General features: G+C 33.9%; 1 long non-coding RNA gene across 2 annotated transcripts; it reads right to left on the bottom strand.

Annotated features, from left to right (window-relative positions):
• Positions 1-1,139: 1,139 nt before the first annotated feature.
• Positions 1,140-10,243, bottom strand: LOC128217928 (uncharacterized). Of its 2 annotated transcripts, XR_008258295.1 has the most exons (7): positions 10,055-10,243; positions 8,208-8,294; positions 7,329-7,472; positions 5,067-5,171; positions 3,973-4,049; positions 2,880-2,982; positions 1,140-1,988 (listed from the first exon to the last, which is right to left on the bottom strand). It is a non-coding gene; the product is annotated as an uncharacterized LOC128217928 (long non-coding RNA). The 2 variants fall into 2 exon arrangements; XR_008258296.1 differs by lacking the exon at positions 8,208-8,294.
• Between the last annotated feature and the right edge of the window lie 2,122 nt (positions 10,244-12,365).

Here is a 12,365-nt window from a genome sequence, read left to right on the forward strand (position 1 = left end):
GGCGGTCTTAAAAGGTGTATTTAAAGCTGCAATCTCACCGAATGATCGTTTTGACTACCGGTACTCTTTTATTGTTTGTCAATAAATGGAGTATTTTTTGCAGAAATGTCTAGACCCAATTTTAAGTGATATAAGACTGCTGAAAAAAGATCAGATTGCAGTTCATCATATTTATGTTAAAAAAATGATGTTTTATGACTAAAAGCATTACAAACAATGACTAAAAGCATACAAACAATTTAATGTAAATTACTTTTTCGGCAGTTTTACCAAACATTTTTGATTGGTTCTATTGTGAATTATCTAATATGACTGAATTAAAGGAATGATAACCAAATCAGCCGATTTTGAGACAATTTTGTGTCTAAACTGACAATCTGTGAAAGTGCAGCTTTAAGTTTTGATCTAAAGCTTCATATACAAATTGTTATATTGTCAATAACTGTTTAAAAGGTCTCATGTACAAAATAAGATAATAATTTTCATAATATCTAAAATTGATTAAAATAAATAAAGTACCATTATACCTATTTCTTAATAGTGCCGTTTCTCATCTGACAATATCATTCAAAGCCATCATTTCAACTATGAATTTATTTTTAACTTTCAACTTTTCTATAGCATATGCAACAAAATATACCAAAAATACAAGCCATGAACAATATGATTGTTCAACTTGCATTATCTTTGACCTTTTGATATGACCATTTTCCAGTTTTGTTTATTTGTAAGTTGTGCCCTGAAGTATAAAGTATGACTGTATGAATCAAAAACAAGCAATAAAAACACTAAAAATATACCCCAATCCCTGTAATTTCTAATACAGTAGTAAAATCAAGCAATTAAACATTTAGAGCTGCAGCCTCACAGATATACCATTTCCACAACTTTTTTTGTGTTCGAATGAGCAAGTTTTTGCGTATTTATCTGCAAACCAATGATAAAAGATTGCTGACAAAAGATCAGATCGCAGATTTCATATTTCCGTTCGAAAATTAATGTTACTAACGGTTTAAGAAAAGTGCATAAAAATATCAATGTTTTAACTTAAATAGAAAAATCTGGGATTTAATTGTTCGCAAAAATTGGATGGTTCCAATCCAAGACATAAAATGAAAAAGTTGTCAAAACATCCAAAGTGTGAGAGTGCAGCTTTATTGTTTGAAAGTAACTCTGTTTGCCTTGTGCCCCTAAACAGGGTTTAATTATATTATATGCCCAGTGGGCTTGTCCCTGTATATTTGATTGTATGATTGCAGTAATGGATACTGGTCTAATTATCTTCTGAAAATTTTTCACCAATTTTAAAGAATGAGAAAACATATTAACCTCATATAACGCTGTACAATTTAATCTCATTCATTAGGTTGAGAAAAATTCCCTAAAAATATTAATTGTGGAGACATATCTTATTTAAATACATACAGGAAATGGCGACATCATTTACCCTTTAGTATGAAAAAGGCAGTTTCCTGATATTTGAATAGCGGTTTTTTATTTAAGCATCTCAATTCATAGTATGTATGAAGTTTCAAAGGAAACCAAATCATTGTAACGATTGTTTTCAAAATAGATTCACACTCTTGATAAACTTCTTTTCCTAGTTTCAACTTTTGAGACTTTTTGATGAGCCTGCACCTTCCCCCTCTTATGCAGTGGCTTTAAGCAATAAAGCTACCAGCTCAAGTTGCACAGCTGGTGAACAAGACTGCTGATAGTCGGCAAACTGCACACTTGATGCCATAATAAATCATGTCCATCGACTTCCAGAATGAAGAAATGACAGCAGCACAGAATTGATTTCAATTGGACCTCTGTACTTTCATCACCTTGTTGTAGTCAAAGACTATGTTTTAGTGTGCAGTGCGGGATCTTGAGAAGCTTTCTGCTCGTCTGATGAAGTAAGTTTGGCAGAGTGTGACACTCCTATCTACTCATATGGCTAGACACCTGTGATCTATGTCTTCTTGTGTGTGCCCAACCATCACCTGAAGAGAATTTAGAGGAAGTTAGTGCTTGATTACAAGTCAATGTGACAAAACAAGGTCTTTCATTTATGCCACCAAGAACTAGTATTCCAAGTTTCATAACTCGTATGTTAACTCAAAGCAATTGAGCAGAAACTGTTTGGTAATTAATTTTAAGTCACTGCTTCCACTTATACTGCAAGTAATATTGAACGTGAACCGACTGACCCAAATGCAATTCTAAATAATTTTTATGTGCAGAAACCTTAATCCTATTGACACAAAAGTAATCCAATTGTATGTCTTCACAAAACATTCTACAACAATATTTGTCAATTTAACTCAAAGATTGATTACTGTTTATTAGTCAGACAAACACAGAGATGGCCCTATATCGCTCACTTGATTTGAGAAAGGATTCTAACTTAGTTATTGTTTGGACACTTACTGAACACTTTTGGTCTGACTTTATTATGCAGCTGGTCAAAATATTAAAAGTCCCTTAATAATGGGCTTACAAAAACATAAAAAATGTATTTGTTTAAAAAATTACAAAGGGCCATAACTCTTACAATATTTAAGTTTGTATTGAGCAGAATAAAAGGCTTTGCCTAAAATACAACCTTAAAACTATATTTACAAGTAAAACAAAAAAATCTACAAATATGTTTTTAGTATCTGGTTTTTGAGAGTGAATGATCAGAAGAAAACATCACACATTCACAATCATATTAAATAATAATTTAGTTTTTTTTTAAATTATATTATATTTCAAAAACACTGCAAAAGACAAGACACTTACGTTTCAATTTCTTGATTTAATACAGTGATGATTATCAATTCTTATGAAGGCAGATGGGTCTTACACTCTAACCAGTGCAACTTGCATGTTCTTAGTCACTCAGTTATTACCTTTCTTAAAATTCTCCTCTTGATCTGAGCCACGCCAAAATGATGGGAGATGCTTTTGTTTTTCCATCAGAATGTATAGCACCTCTGTGTTTCTGTTTGTCTCCTGAAATAGTAAAAGTTTATTATTAATAATAATAACAATAATAATAATCAGTGACTTTTATTGAAATTATTTTCACCGATTGTGCCTTGCACATTGGGGAACAAAGTTGACTTCTGAGGAGAAGATTTTTCCATATAGACATATAGCAAAAAATAGCTCCGCACCCTGGAGCAATGTTTTTTATAAATCAATATCCAGTGAAGAAAATTCATACAGGATATTGAAACATATTTTGCTTCAAATGAAGACTTTTAACAAAAATAACTTAACTAGCTCTTCATCATATTAAATAAAAATTAACACAGTCTATGCCGCACACGGAGCCCCGCATTTGATCTTTTACCAAAGTTTGATTGAGAGTTTAGTTTCACATCGACAAGTCTTTACAGGTCTATTAAAGCTGCACTCTCACAGATTAAACATTTTGAAAACGGTTATATTTTTTATCTTAGAATGAACCAATGTAAATGATGAATTCTTTGAATTCCCGTCAAACATGTCCGAACCAAATTCAAACTATGGATAATCACTGTCATTCACGATGAAATTCAGCACTTCTTGCCCAGTATATATACCCTTACCTTAAGCAGAAGGCAAATTAAAACAAACACATTTGTCCGAAATTTAATCAAACTTTAAATGGTAGTAGGATTGTCATTTGTTCACGTAATTTTCAAGAATCAGGAAGTGGAGAACATTATAAAGCCATTTAACAATACAAACAAGACGATTTTCTATTGAATGTACAATAGTAGTACCGGGGTAATATGCAAATAGTTATTATCTCAAGAAAAGGACATCAAGACCAGTTCATTTACCAGTAGCATCTGACAAGTCAATAATGGTTCTGAGTTTAAAGAGCATAATTTTCATTTTACTGTTTGTTTAATCATTATATATTTAACACCAGTTGTGAAGAAGGAGTTATCATTATATAAGATTATATTATCTGGCAGTGGTTGAAAATGTAAAGTGAGACCAGTTTTTTACCTGTTATTGAACAAACTGTTATGTTGGCAGGACTGTCCTCCTCAGCAATGCAAGAACAGCAATGACTGGCTGGCACTCTGTAAAATGGCGATTAAAACATTTTGTCCAATTAAAACTGTCCCTTTCTAAACAATCCATCAGCAATATATATAAATGAGCTGCCCCATGTGGAAATGTATCTTGAGAAGTTTCCATTCCATGTAATGATGTCATAAAGATGAGCAGAAGACATTACTTACTATGCAGTAAAAGTTCTTACTTTAACAGTAAAGATATCTTTTTTTGAGAAAATTTATCAAAGTGAGCTCTTTTATGTCATGTTTCTAAGTCTTGTACACATCTATGTTACATATATAAATAATAAACAGGAATAAAATGAGGAGTTGTGTACACACTTATTCCTCCTTATGTACTGTGTAACTCAAGAAAAACAATCCATAATTCTAGTAAATCTCTAGAATTCCCTTACTTTTCTCGCTGTACAAAAATGAATGAGGAGTTGCAAACAAGCAGGGCCATAAAACTTTTGCTATTTAAACTGTACCGCAACAGCAATTTAAAGACAGTGATACTCATTGATGGAATAGGCACTTAGACAGCTACATTTTCTGAGAAATGGAGATCAGACTAAATTCTCCAGAGATAATTTATAGATTTATTTGAAATAAAGAACATGTTACAGTGTTTGTGTTAAACTTGTTACTTAACCCTGATTTAACAAAATCATTACCTTCAAACTGGTGATAAAATAAAAACAAATATACCTTATTAAACACTGTTTACTATCACATCTGTACCCCCCCCCCTTCTTACATACTTAAGCGGCTGTTACCAAAGTAAAGAATGAAAGGTCCACAAGACCAATTATAAACCATGAACCATGAGAATCCTGTTTACTAATTTGATTTTAAATCACCCAAAAGGCTTTCTACACATAATGGTTCCTTAATTAAAATCTAGTCTCCAAAGGTGTCACAGTTGTGATTTCATTGAAAGACTTGAGATACGTTATTTAAAAAAATGACGACAGGAAAGATTATACGCAGAAGTCTGGCCGGGTATATAAGCCTGGAAATAAATACGCAAAAGCTCACCATGCTGCTAAGGAGTCTTATATAATTCCCGGCCCCAGTTCAGCTGGAGATTCCACACGGCTGGAAAACCGGCCCGGTGCACCCAAGCTTCACCATCGGCAGTATCTGCAAGAGGAGGGTGTAAATCTGGGAAAACGCATTTATAATCAATTTGCGAAAGTTCTTATCCGTCATAAGTAGTGAACATGTATGTGGCTTATAGAACATCTGAAATTAAGTTTAATGAAGGAGACAAAGTTCGGTCTGGGATCTAAACCTGGATTTTGATGCTGAAATTGTAAGGGCCGAATTCAGAACATCCACTCTCACTCACACTCCAACCACATTCCCGTAAGGGACACTCAAATGATCACTTGAGTGGAATATGGGCAGTGACACTCAAGTGATCTGTTCGTATTCACACGCCTCGCTAACACTCCACTTCATCAAGTGAGCAATACAGTATATAATTATACACGTATGTTTACATGATCATATCGGATTATCTGTTTGACTATGGTGATGTTTACATTATACATTGTAAACATATGTTTATTTGAGATTTGAGTACCTTATTGTTAGTTATGGCAACAAACAAATGATAATAAGTGTTATTCTAAAACTGATATTTTCATTTTAAAACAATTGGCTAATAAAAATAAACGTTTTGGGTTGTAAATAACTGTTGCAAAATACGTTTAAATGCATGTTTTTTGTTGTCATTGTTGTTGCTGTTTTAAATATGTAGCCGTTTTCCATTATATCACTTAATATGTATTCATATATAATCTTGTTTTTGTATTCTACATAAAGCGGTCTTGGGCGTTTGAAAATAATATATGGAAGTTGAAAAAATGGAAGTTGAAAAAATAGCAGATGGATAGAATTAGCGAATGAATCTACTTCTTATGGGGAAATAACACCTCGGAGTGAAAAACAACTCAAGAAATGTAGGGGAAAATGGATGAAGATGACGATAATAATAATAATAATGATGATGTTGATGATGATATGGTGGTGTTGGTGTTGGTGGTGCTGCTGCTGGTGTTGGTGGTGCTGCTGCTGATGATGATGAAAATAATAATAATAATAATAATCATAATAATAATAATAATAATAATAATAATAATAATAATAATAATAGTAATAGCAATAATAGTAATAATAATCCAGCTGAATGTAGGCTGGAAAATACATATCGATTCCCTTACCACGCTATGAAATGGCCTAGCGGCGTCAAGTTAGCGGCCTGGCGGCCTAGCCGCCTCATGTGACTAGCGGCCTAAAATTGTTTTCTATTCCAAAGCATTTTATATGCGTTCTTTTCTAAAACAATGATAAATTAAATGTCCTTTTCATAAATCAACATCCTTTAGTGAATATCAGCATTTCCCCCTTTTCATGGGCTGCTGGATGAGTTTTGGGGATTTTTAGGCCGCTAGGCCACCAGGCCGCCAAGTTCACGCCGCAAGACCGCTCAAGCGTGATGTATTTTGCATAGGAAAACAATTATTTTAGCATTGTTTTAGAAGAAAACTCATATAAAAATGCGCTGAAGTAGAAAACAATTTAAGGCCGCTAATGTACGACTAAAAACATTGATTTATCTTATTTTCCATTTAAACCATTGAACCTTGAAATAGATAACAAATTTAGGCCGCTAGTCCGTCAACCTCACGCCGCTAGGCCGCTAACTTCATGCCGCTAGAATGCTAACTTCACGTACCTTTAGCTGCCTGTCTTTGCAGCCATTGATGAATTGCAAACATCAACATTGCTGGGGGTTCAAGATCATTGCGAGACAAAACAAATATATGATAGGCGCATCCTTTTGAATTTGTTTTGTTTATAGATGGCCACATTATTGAATGAACATGTACTTCAATGGATTATCCCGGTCTCTTAAATATTGTCTGGGAACGAGCATGTCCCTTATTTGTTCCAAATATTTGATATATTTCATCTTTTCTACTTGCCATGTACTTTTTTCACATACACTCATTCAATTCCTATTCACAACCAATCCTCGAGGGCGGTTCATGTGGCCTAGCCGAGCACTCACAAATGTCCCACTCACGCAAAACACTTGAGTCTCACTCACACCTGTGAATACGGATATACCTTTCACTCGAAAATATCTCGACCGTTATGTGATTACAGAGGATTAACTCATTGAGTGTGAGTGAGAGTGATTGTTCTGAATTCGGCCCTATGTTTTGTTCAAATGAAGTATAAACTTACAGTGAGTACAGAGATATCTTGAAATCCAGATTTATCGCTTACCTTAAGTTCGTAGGGCTACAATTGAGAACTTTACTGTAAATTGCAGGAACTGTCCCCATGAGCCTATTGTCTGTTAGGGGAATGGTGGCTTAGGTGATTGGTGGTACCACTCTGCATTTCTTATCCACACAAAACACAGTGTATCTGAAAATGACATAGAATGGCCATGCACTTATGAAAGCTATGCTAGAAATACGCCGTTATGAGTGTATCAGATGACATTTCCACACAGAAATTGTGAGGCCTCCAATACAGCAGTACTGACATCAATGACGAAAACATATATATCTGTCATGGAGCTATGCTGGTTCTGTGGCGTCAAAACCACTGCAACTGGGCAATTCACTAGAAACATCTTTTCAGAAAAAAGAAACAACCAATACTGTGTAGCCTTTGTCACCCAGTGAACACCCAGAGCATCCAGTTACTTTGAGCATCTATTTACTTAGAAGTAGCCACATTAAGATCTCAAATTAACAAAAAAGTGTATCCATAAGCTTTCAAATACTGAACGAAGTGCAACTTTAAGGGGGGCTGCGAGCAAATATTGTCAAGGGCAGAAATCTTGCAGAAGTTTGAAAAAGATTATGCAAAGCTCTAGCTTGATGATTTTGGCCCAATTTCAAATTGTTACTCAGTAACACGGCGGCGTAAATTTAATCTAACATCAATATAGTTACACAGGAAAATAAGAAATAGCTTTAAACTCTCTAACATTCATGGCAGAGTGTCTGATGACGGTCCAGTATGCCAAAAGGATGGAGAATATGTGAAACATGCACATACACACCTTTACAGCCCAACATTTGGTTATGGTTTCACAGTTATTCATTTACACAAACTCACAATCAATCAATCAATCAATCAATGCACACCCACCTAGAAAGGTACGACATCCTTTGGAAGAGATGAATCTTGCAGTCTGGTAGACGGTTGCTGACTTAACTTTATTGTCCCAAGCAGCAACTGCAATTAGATAAACATGTTGATGTTCGCACTAAAACAAAGCTTAGTATTGAGTTAAATTAAACATGCAGCCTGTTGGCTGGGGTAACATATCTAAATCCCCAAATGGATGATCTGATCCCAGCCAACAGATCAGCGAAACACGAATTGTATTGCGTGTCCAGGGGGGGGGGGGGGTCCCAAGGATATATCTTGACGCAACTTACCATAGCCGCCTTGCGTTTTTGTTCACAAAGCCGGCACACACAGTTCATTCTCAGTTTGCATGTTGTGTACTGAAAAGTTCCAGCTTTCCATGACACTCGCAATAAACCTATCCATGAATTAAAACAAATTAACAAATAACTACCAGGTAATTATGGAAAAATAAATGTCATTTTTTACTTGATTGATAAATACAACTTATATTGCAGTCAAACTGGATAAAATATCAGAAAAATGTGTCCTGTTCCAAAAAGTGTGTTTTGAAGTTGCAGACAATAGTCCAAAGACCAAGAATTTAAGTGTTTAGACAGGGGCAGGCAAATCTTAAAAAAAATGTCAAAATTTTAAAATTTAAATAAAACTAAAATTGTACAAACCTTATATAAATCATGTGTACACTTGAAAATACATACAAGGATACAATGTACACATAATCAAACGCTACCTGAGAGAATCATTTTTTTTCAAGAACTAATTGAAGGAGTTCTATGACCCGCAAGCATTTTGTTGTGGGCGGACACCTTTAAACCTCTTTCCCGCACATTAATTAAACACATCTTATGTTTTGTCAGTGCCGGTTTTGATGACCAGTATAAATCTAAAAGCAGTTTTTCTGCCAATATTTACCCAAATGATTTGGATGAATGCTTAACAAGAAAGTGCAGTGTACACAATCAAATAAAGTATTTAGTGTTCCAGAAATAATGAGCAATCTGAAATCTGACCCCTTACATTCCTTAAATATTCACAAAGAGTTAAGTTCAAATTTAAGCAACATAAATCACATTCAAGCAGAATAATATTAAGCAAAAATGAGCATGAAAATAGAAACCAACTGAATTGTATTTTCAAATGTTCCATCCGTGTTTGTTTGTTATCTTTTTATGATTCAAATGGTAAAAAAATGGTGCAAATGTGAGAAGCTCTGAAGAAGAAAACTGATATTTTAATAGAAATAGTGATGAAATCACTGACATTATGTTTACTTAGCATCTAAAGCAACAGACCAACCAGACCTACCAGTATGCTAATCTATATTTAACTGCTAAATTTTAAAAACCCTAAACATACAGATAAGATCTGTGGCGCAGTTGTTTACATTGTGTGATTAAAATTAAATTTTTGGTGGTGATTAGTATAAATCCAAGATTTGTTTTCAGAAGATCAGCAATAGTGTTTTTTCTTTGTCTCAATGAAAAATGTAATGTTCAAGTTCATAAGCGCTGTTTAATCTGAGAATTTCCCTTGGTGTGAACCGCTTACTGTGTCCAAGTTATCCAAGCTGGATCTAAGACATTACTACAATATGGGCAATTCGCTCTGCCATTTTTATAGATATTTGTGTATTCCAAAGGTATTCTTTTGGTACATTGAACTCACAACAATATTTGAACTCCTGACGTCCAGCACCGCTGTCAGATTATCTAATCCAACCACTATGCCATTGCATGCTCTTTACTGAATGAAATAATGTAAGGCATTTGTATCATTTCGTCTTTTATTTATTAAAATCTGAGATGTTAAGGGAGCAAATCCCTTTTTAGATTGGAACATACCAAATAATAATAAGCGACGATGTAGTGGTAAACCAAGTTTGCTAGAAATCAATCGAGTTTCTCCAAAATACAAGCAAAAATTACACCGGATGTTGATACTAGTGATTTAGTTTCGGATGAACAAAATCCGGATAAATCATTTGCTTTTCATCCAAAGGGTGGACGATTTATACTACTGTACAAAAGTCATAAAAATAAACGAAAAAAACGTTGAATATGTATATTAAACACTTACCAAGTTACCATTCTCTCTCCGTAAGAGATGAACGCCATACTGCATAATTGCACGGAGATGGTACCACGGAGATACCCGAAAATTTCCGTTATATTCCGGAAAGTTAAATTTCTGTATACTTGAAAATTTGGATGCTGATGGTACACGAAATATCGAATTTCCTTATTTCTGTTTTTTATGGAATGAAACTTCGGGATAATATACAATAGGCTTTAAATAAAGTAAAACAAATAAAAAATGCTTAGTATATAGCTATTTTTGACCAAAATTATGATTTTTTCCCTGGTCGCCTTAATAGCTATTTTTATGGATACACAAATATACACACACAAAAGTTTAAGAATATTTTTTTTGATATTAAAAGATAATAAGATTTAAAACAATGAAATGATCTCGTAAATAAACATTCAAGCTTATCAACTTACTATCAATGGACATTTTTATTGACATTTGATACATCAAATCTGGACTGAAAATATTAAGGAGACCATTTTTTGTCGCCTTAATCCAGCGGTCCCCATAATGCCTAGATTAATATATATATGGTCACCTTAATATCTGTAGTAGATATATATATATATATATATATATATATATATATATATATATATATATTATATTATATTTTAAAGCTTCACTCTCGCAGATTGGCCGTTTTGACATTTTTTTGTACTGGAATGAACCAATGCTTGCGTTAATATCCGATCAACGGTACTAAAAGACTTCTGGCAGAAGATATATTTACACTTTTCTTGTTTACGTTAAAAAATGATGTCTTATGCCGAAAATTTATAATTCTTAAAGCGTTAGTAACGCTTTTAGCCATACAATATACATTTTTTAACGAACACGTAATGCGATGGTATTCAATATGCATTTTAACCATCTCTGTGCCAAGGGCCTATTTTTATATACTACGTTGAGTGCCGCGGGCCTATTATGTGCCTATTTTGGGTGGGTCATTAAAGTTGCAAATATTATATAAACGGCAACAATTACCATGGAAAACGTCACTGTATATAAGTTGTTTATTGTCCCTTACGTCATATCCGCCCGTGCTGAACCGCTCCAAGACGCACGCGACGTCATTCCGTTTCCCGCGTTTTTCGTTTCCCGCGTTTTTCGTCATTACTATTTTTTGTCTTGCTTTTAAGTACCTTTAAACATATATATAAACTACATGTTATGCTACATATCAATATAAATAATTTTATAAACTGTACGACGTCATTTAGGCACTTATAAAGCACAAATACGCACACAGCAATCTCTTCGTAATAATAATAATAATAATAATAATAATAATAATAATAATAATAATAATAATAATAATAATAATAATAATAACAGTTATAATATAATAATAATAATAAAAATGATAAGAAAACAAGGATATCATAATTTAATGCAAAACTTTTTTCCTATTGAGCTATTTCGACATTGTTACTAGTAATCAGATATAAAAAGACATAGTTGGATAATGGATTACTTGAGTTGCAGGTGTGGAAAAAATGGTACTCAACAAAGTATTTCGAATGGCGCTGAATGCTTATACACTGTTTCATCAAACAGTTCCGAGACCAGTAGACAGGCAGCGTTTTTTGGAATCATTAGTGGAAGAACTTGCGTATGCCCAAAAGGTCCGAGTGGTGCTTCTTGGTGGGTAAATCAAACGTTATCATGATTCGCCATTATAAATAAGAATGTGTATACGATATAAACTAGCTAAGTCAGTACAAAAAACTACAGTTCGTAGAAATTCACTTTAAATTTGAAATCAGGGGATAGTAAAACTAATATGTAAAGCAGATTAAAATATATATCAAATGTTCGATATAATTTCAGACCGGAAACGACATGAGTGTTGTGTATGCAGCAATAGGAGAGCGGAGAGGCGGCGGTCGCGCTTTGTATGTGGCACATGTAGACGGGGTTGCCACAAACAGTGTTTCCATGCATGTTTGCCAAGAAGTGACCGCTCATTCGTTCGTTCGTTCGTTCGTTCGTTCGTTCGTTCGTTCGTTCGTTTTTTCGTTCATTCATTCATTCATTCATTCATTCATTCATTCATTCATC

The sequence above is a fragment of the Mya arenaria genome, chromosome 14 (assembly GCF_026914265.1).
Source record: "Mya arenaria isolate MELC-2E11 chromosome 14, ASM2691426v1".
NCBI classification, from domain to species: domain Eukaryota; kingdom Metazoa; phylum Mollusca; class Bivalvia; order Myida; family Myidae; genus Mya; species Mya arenaria.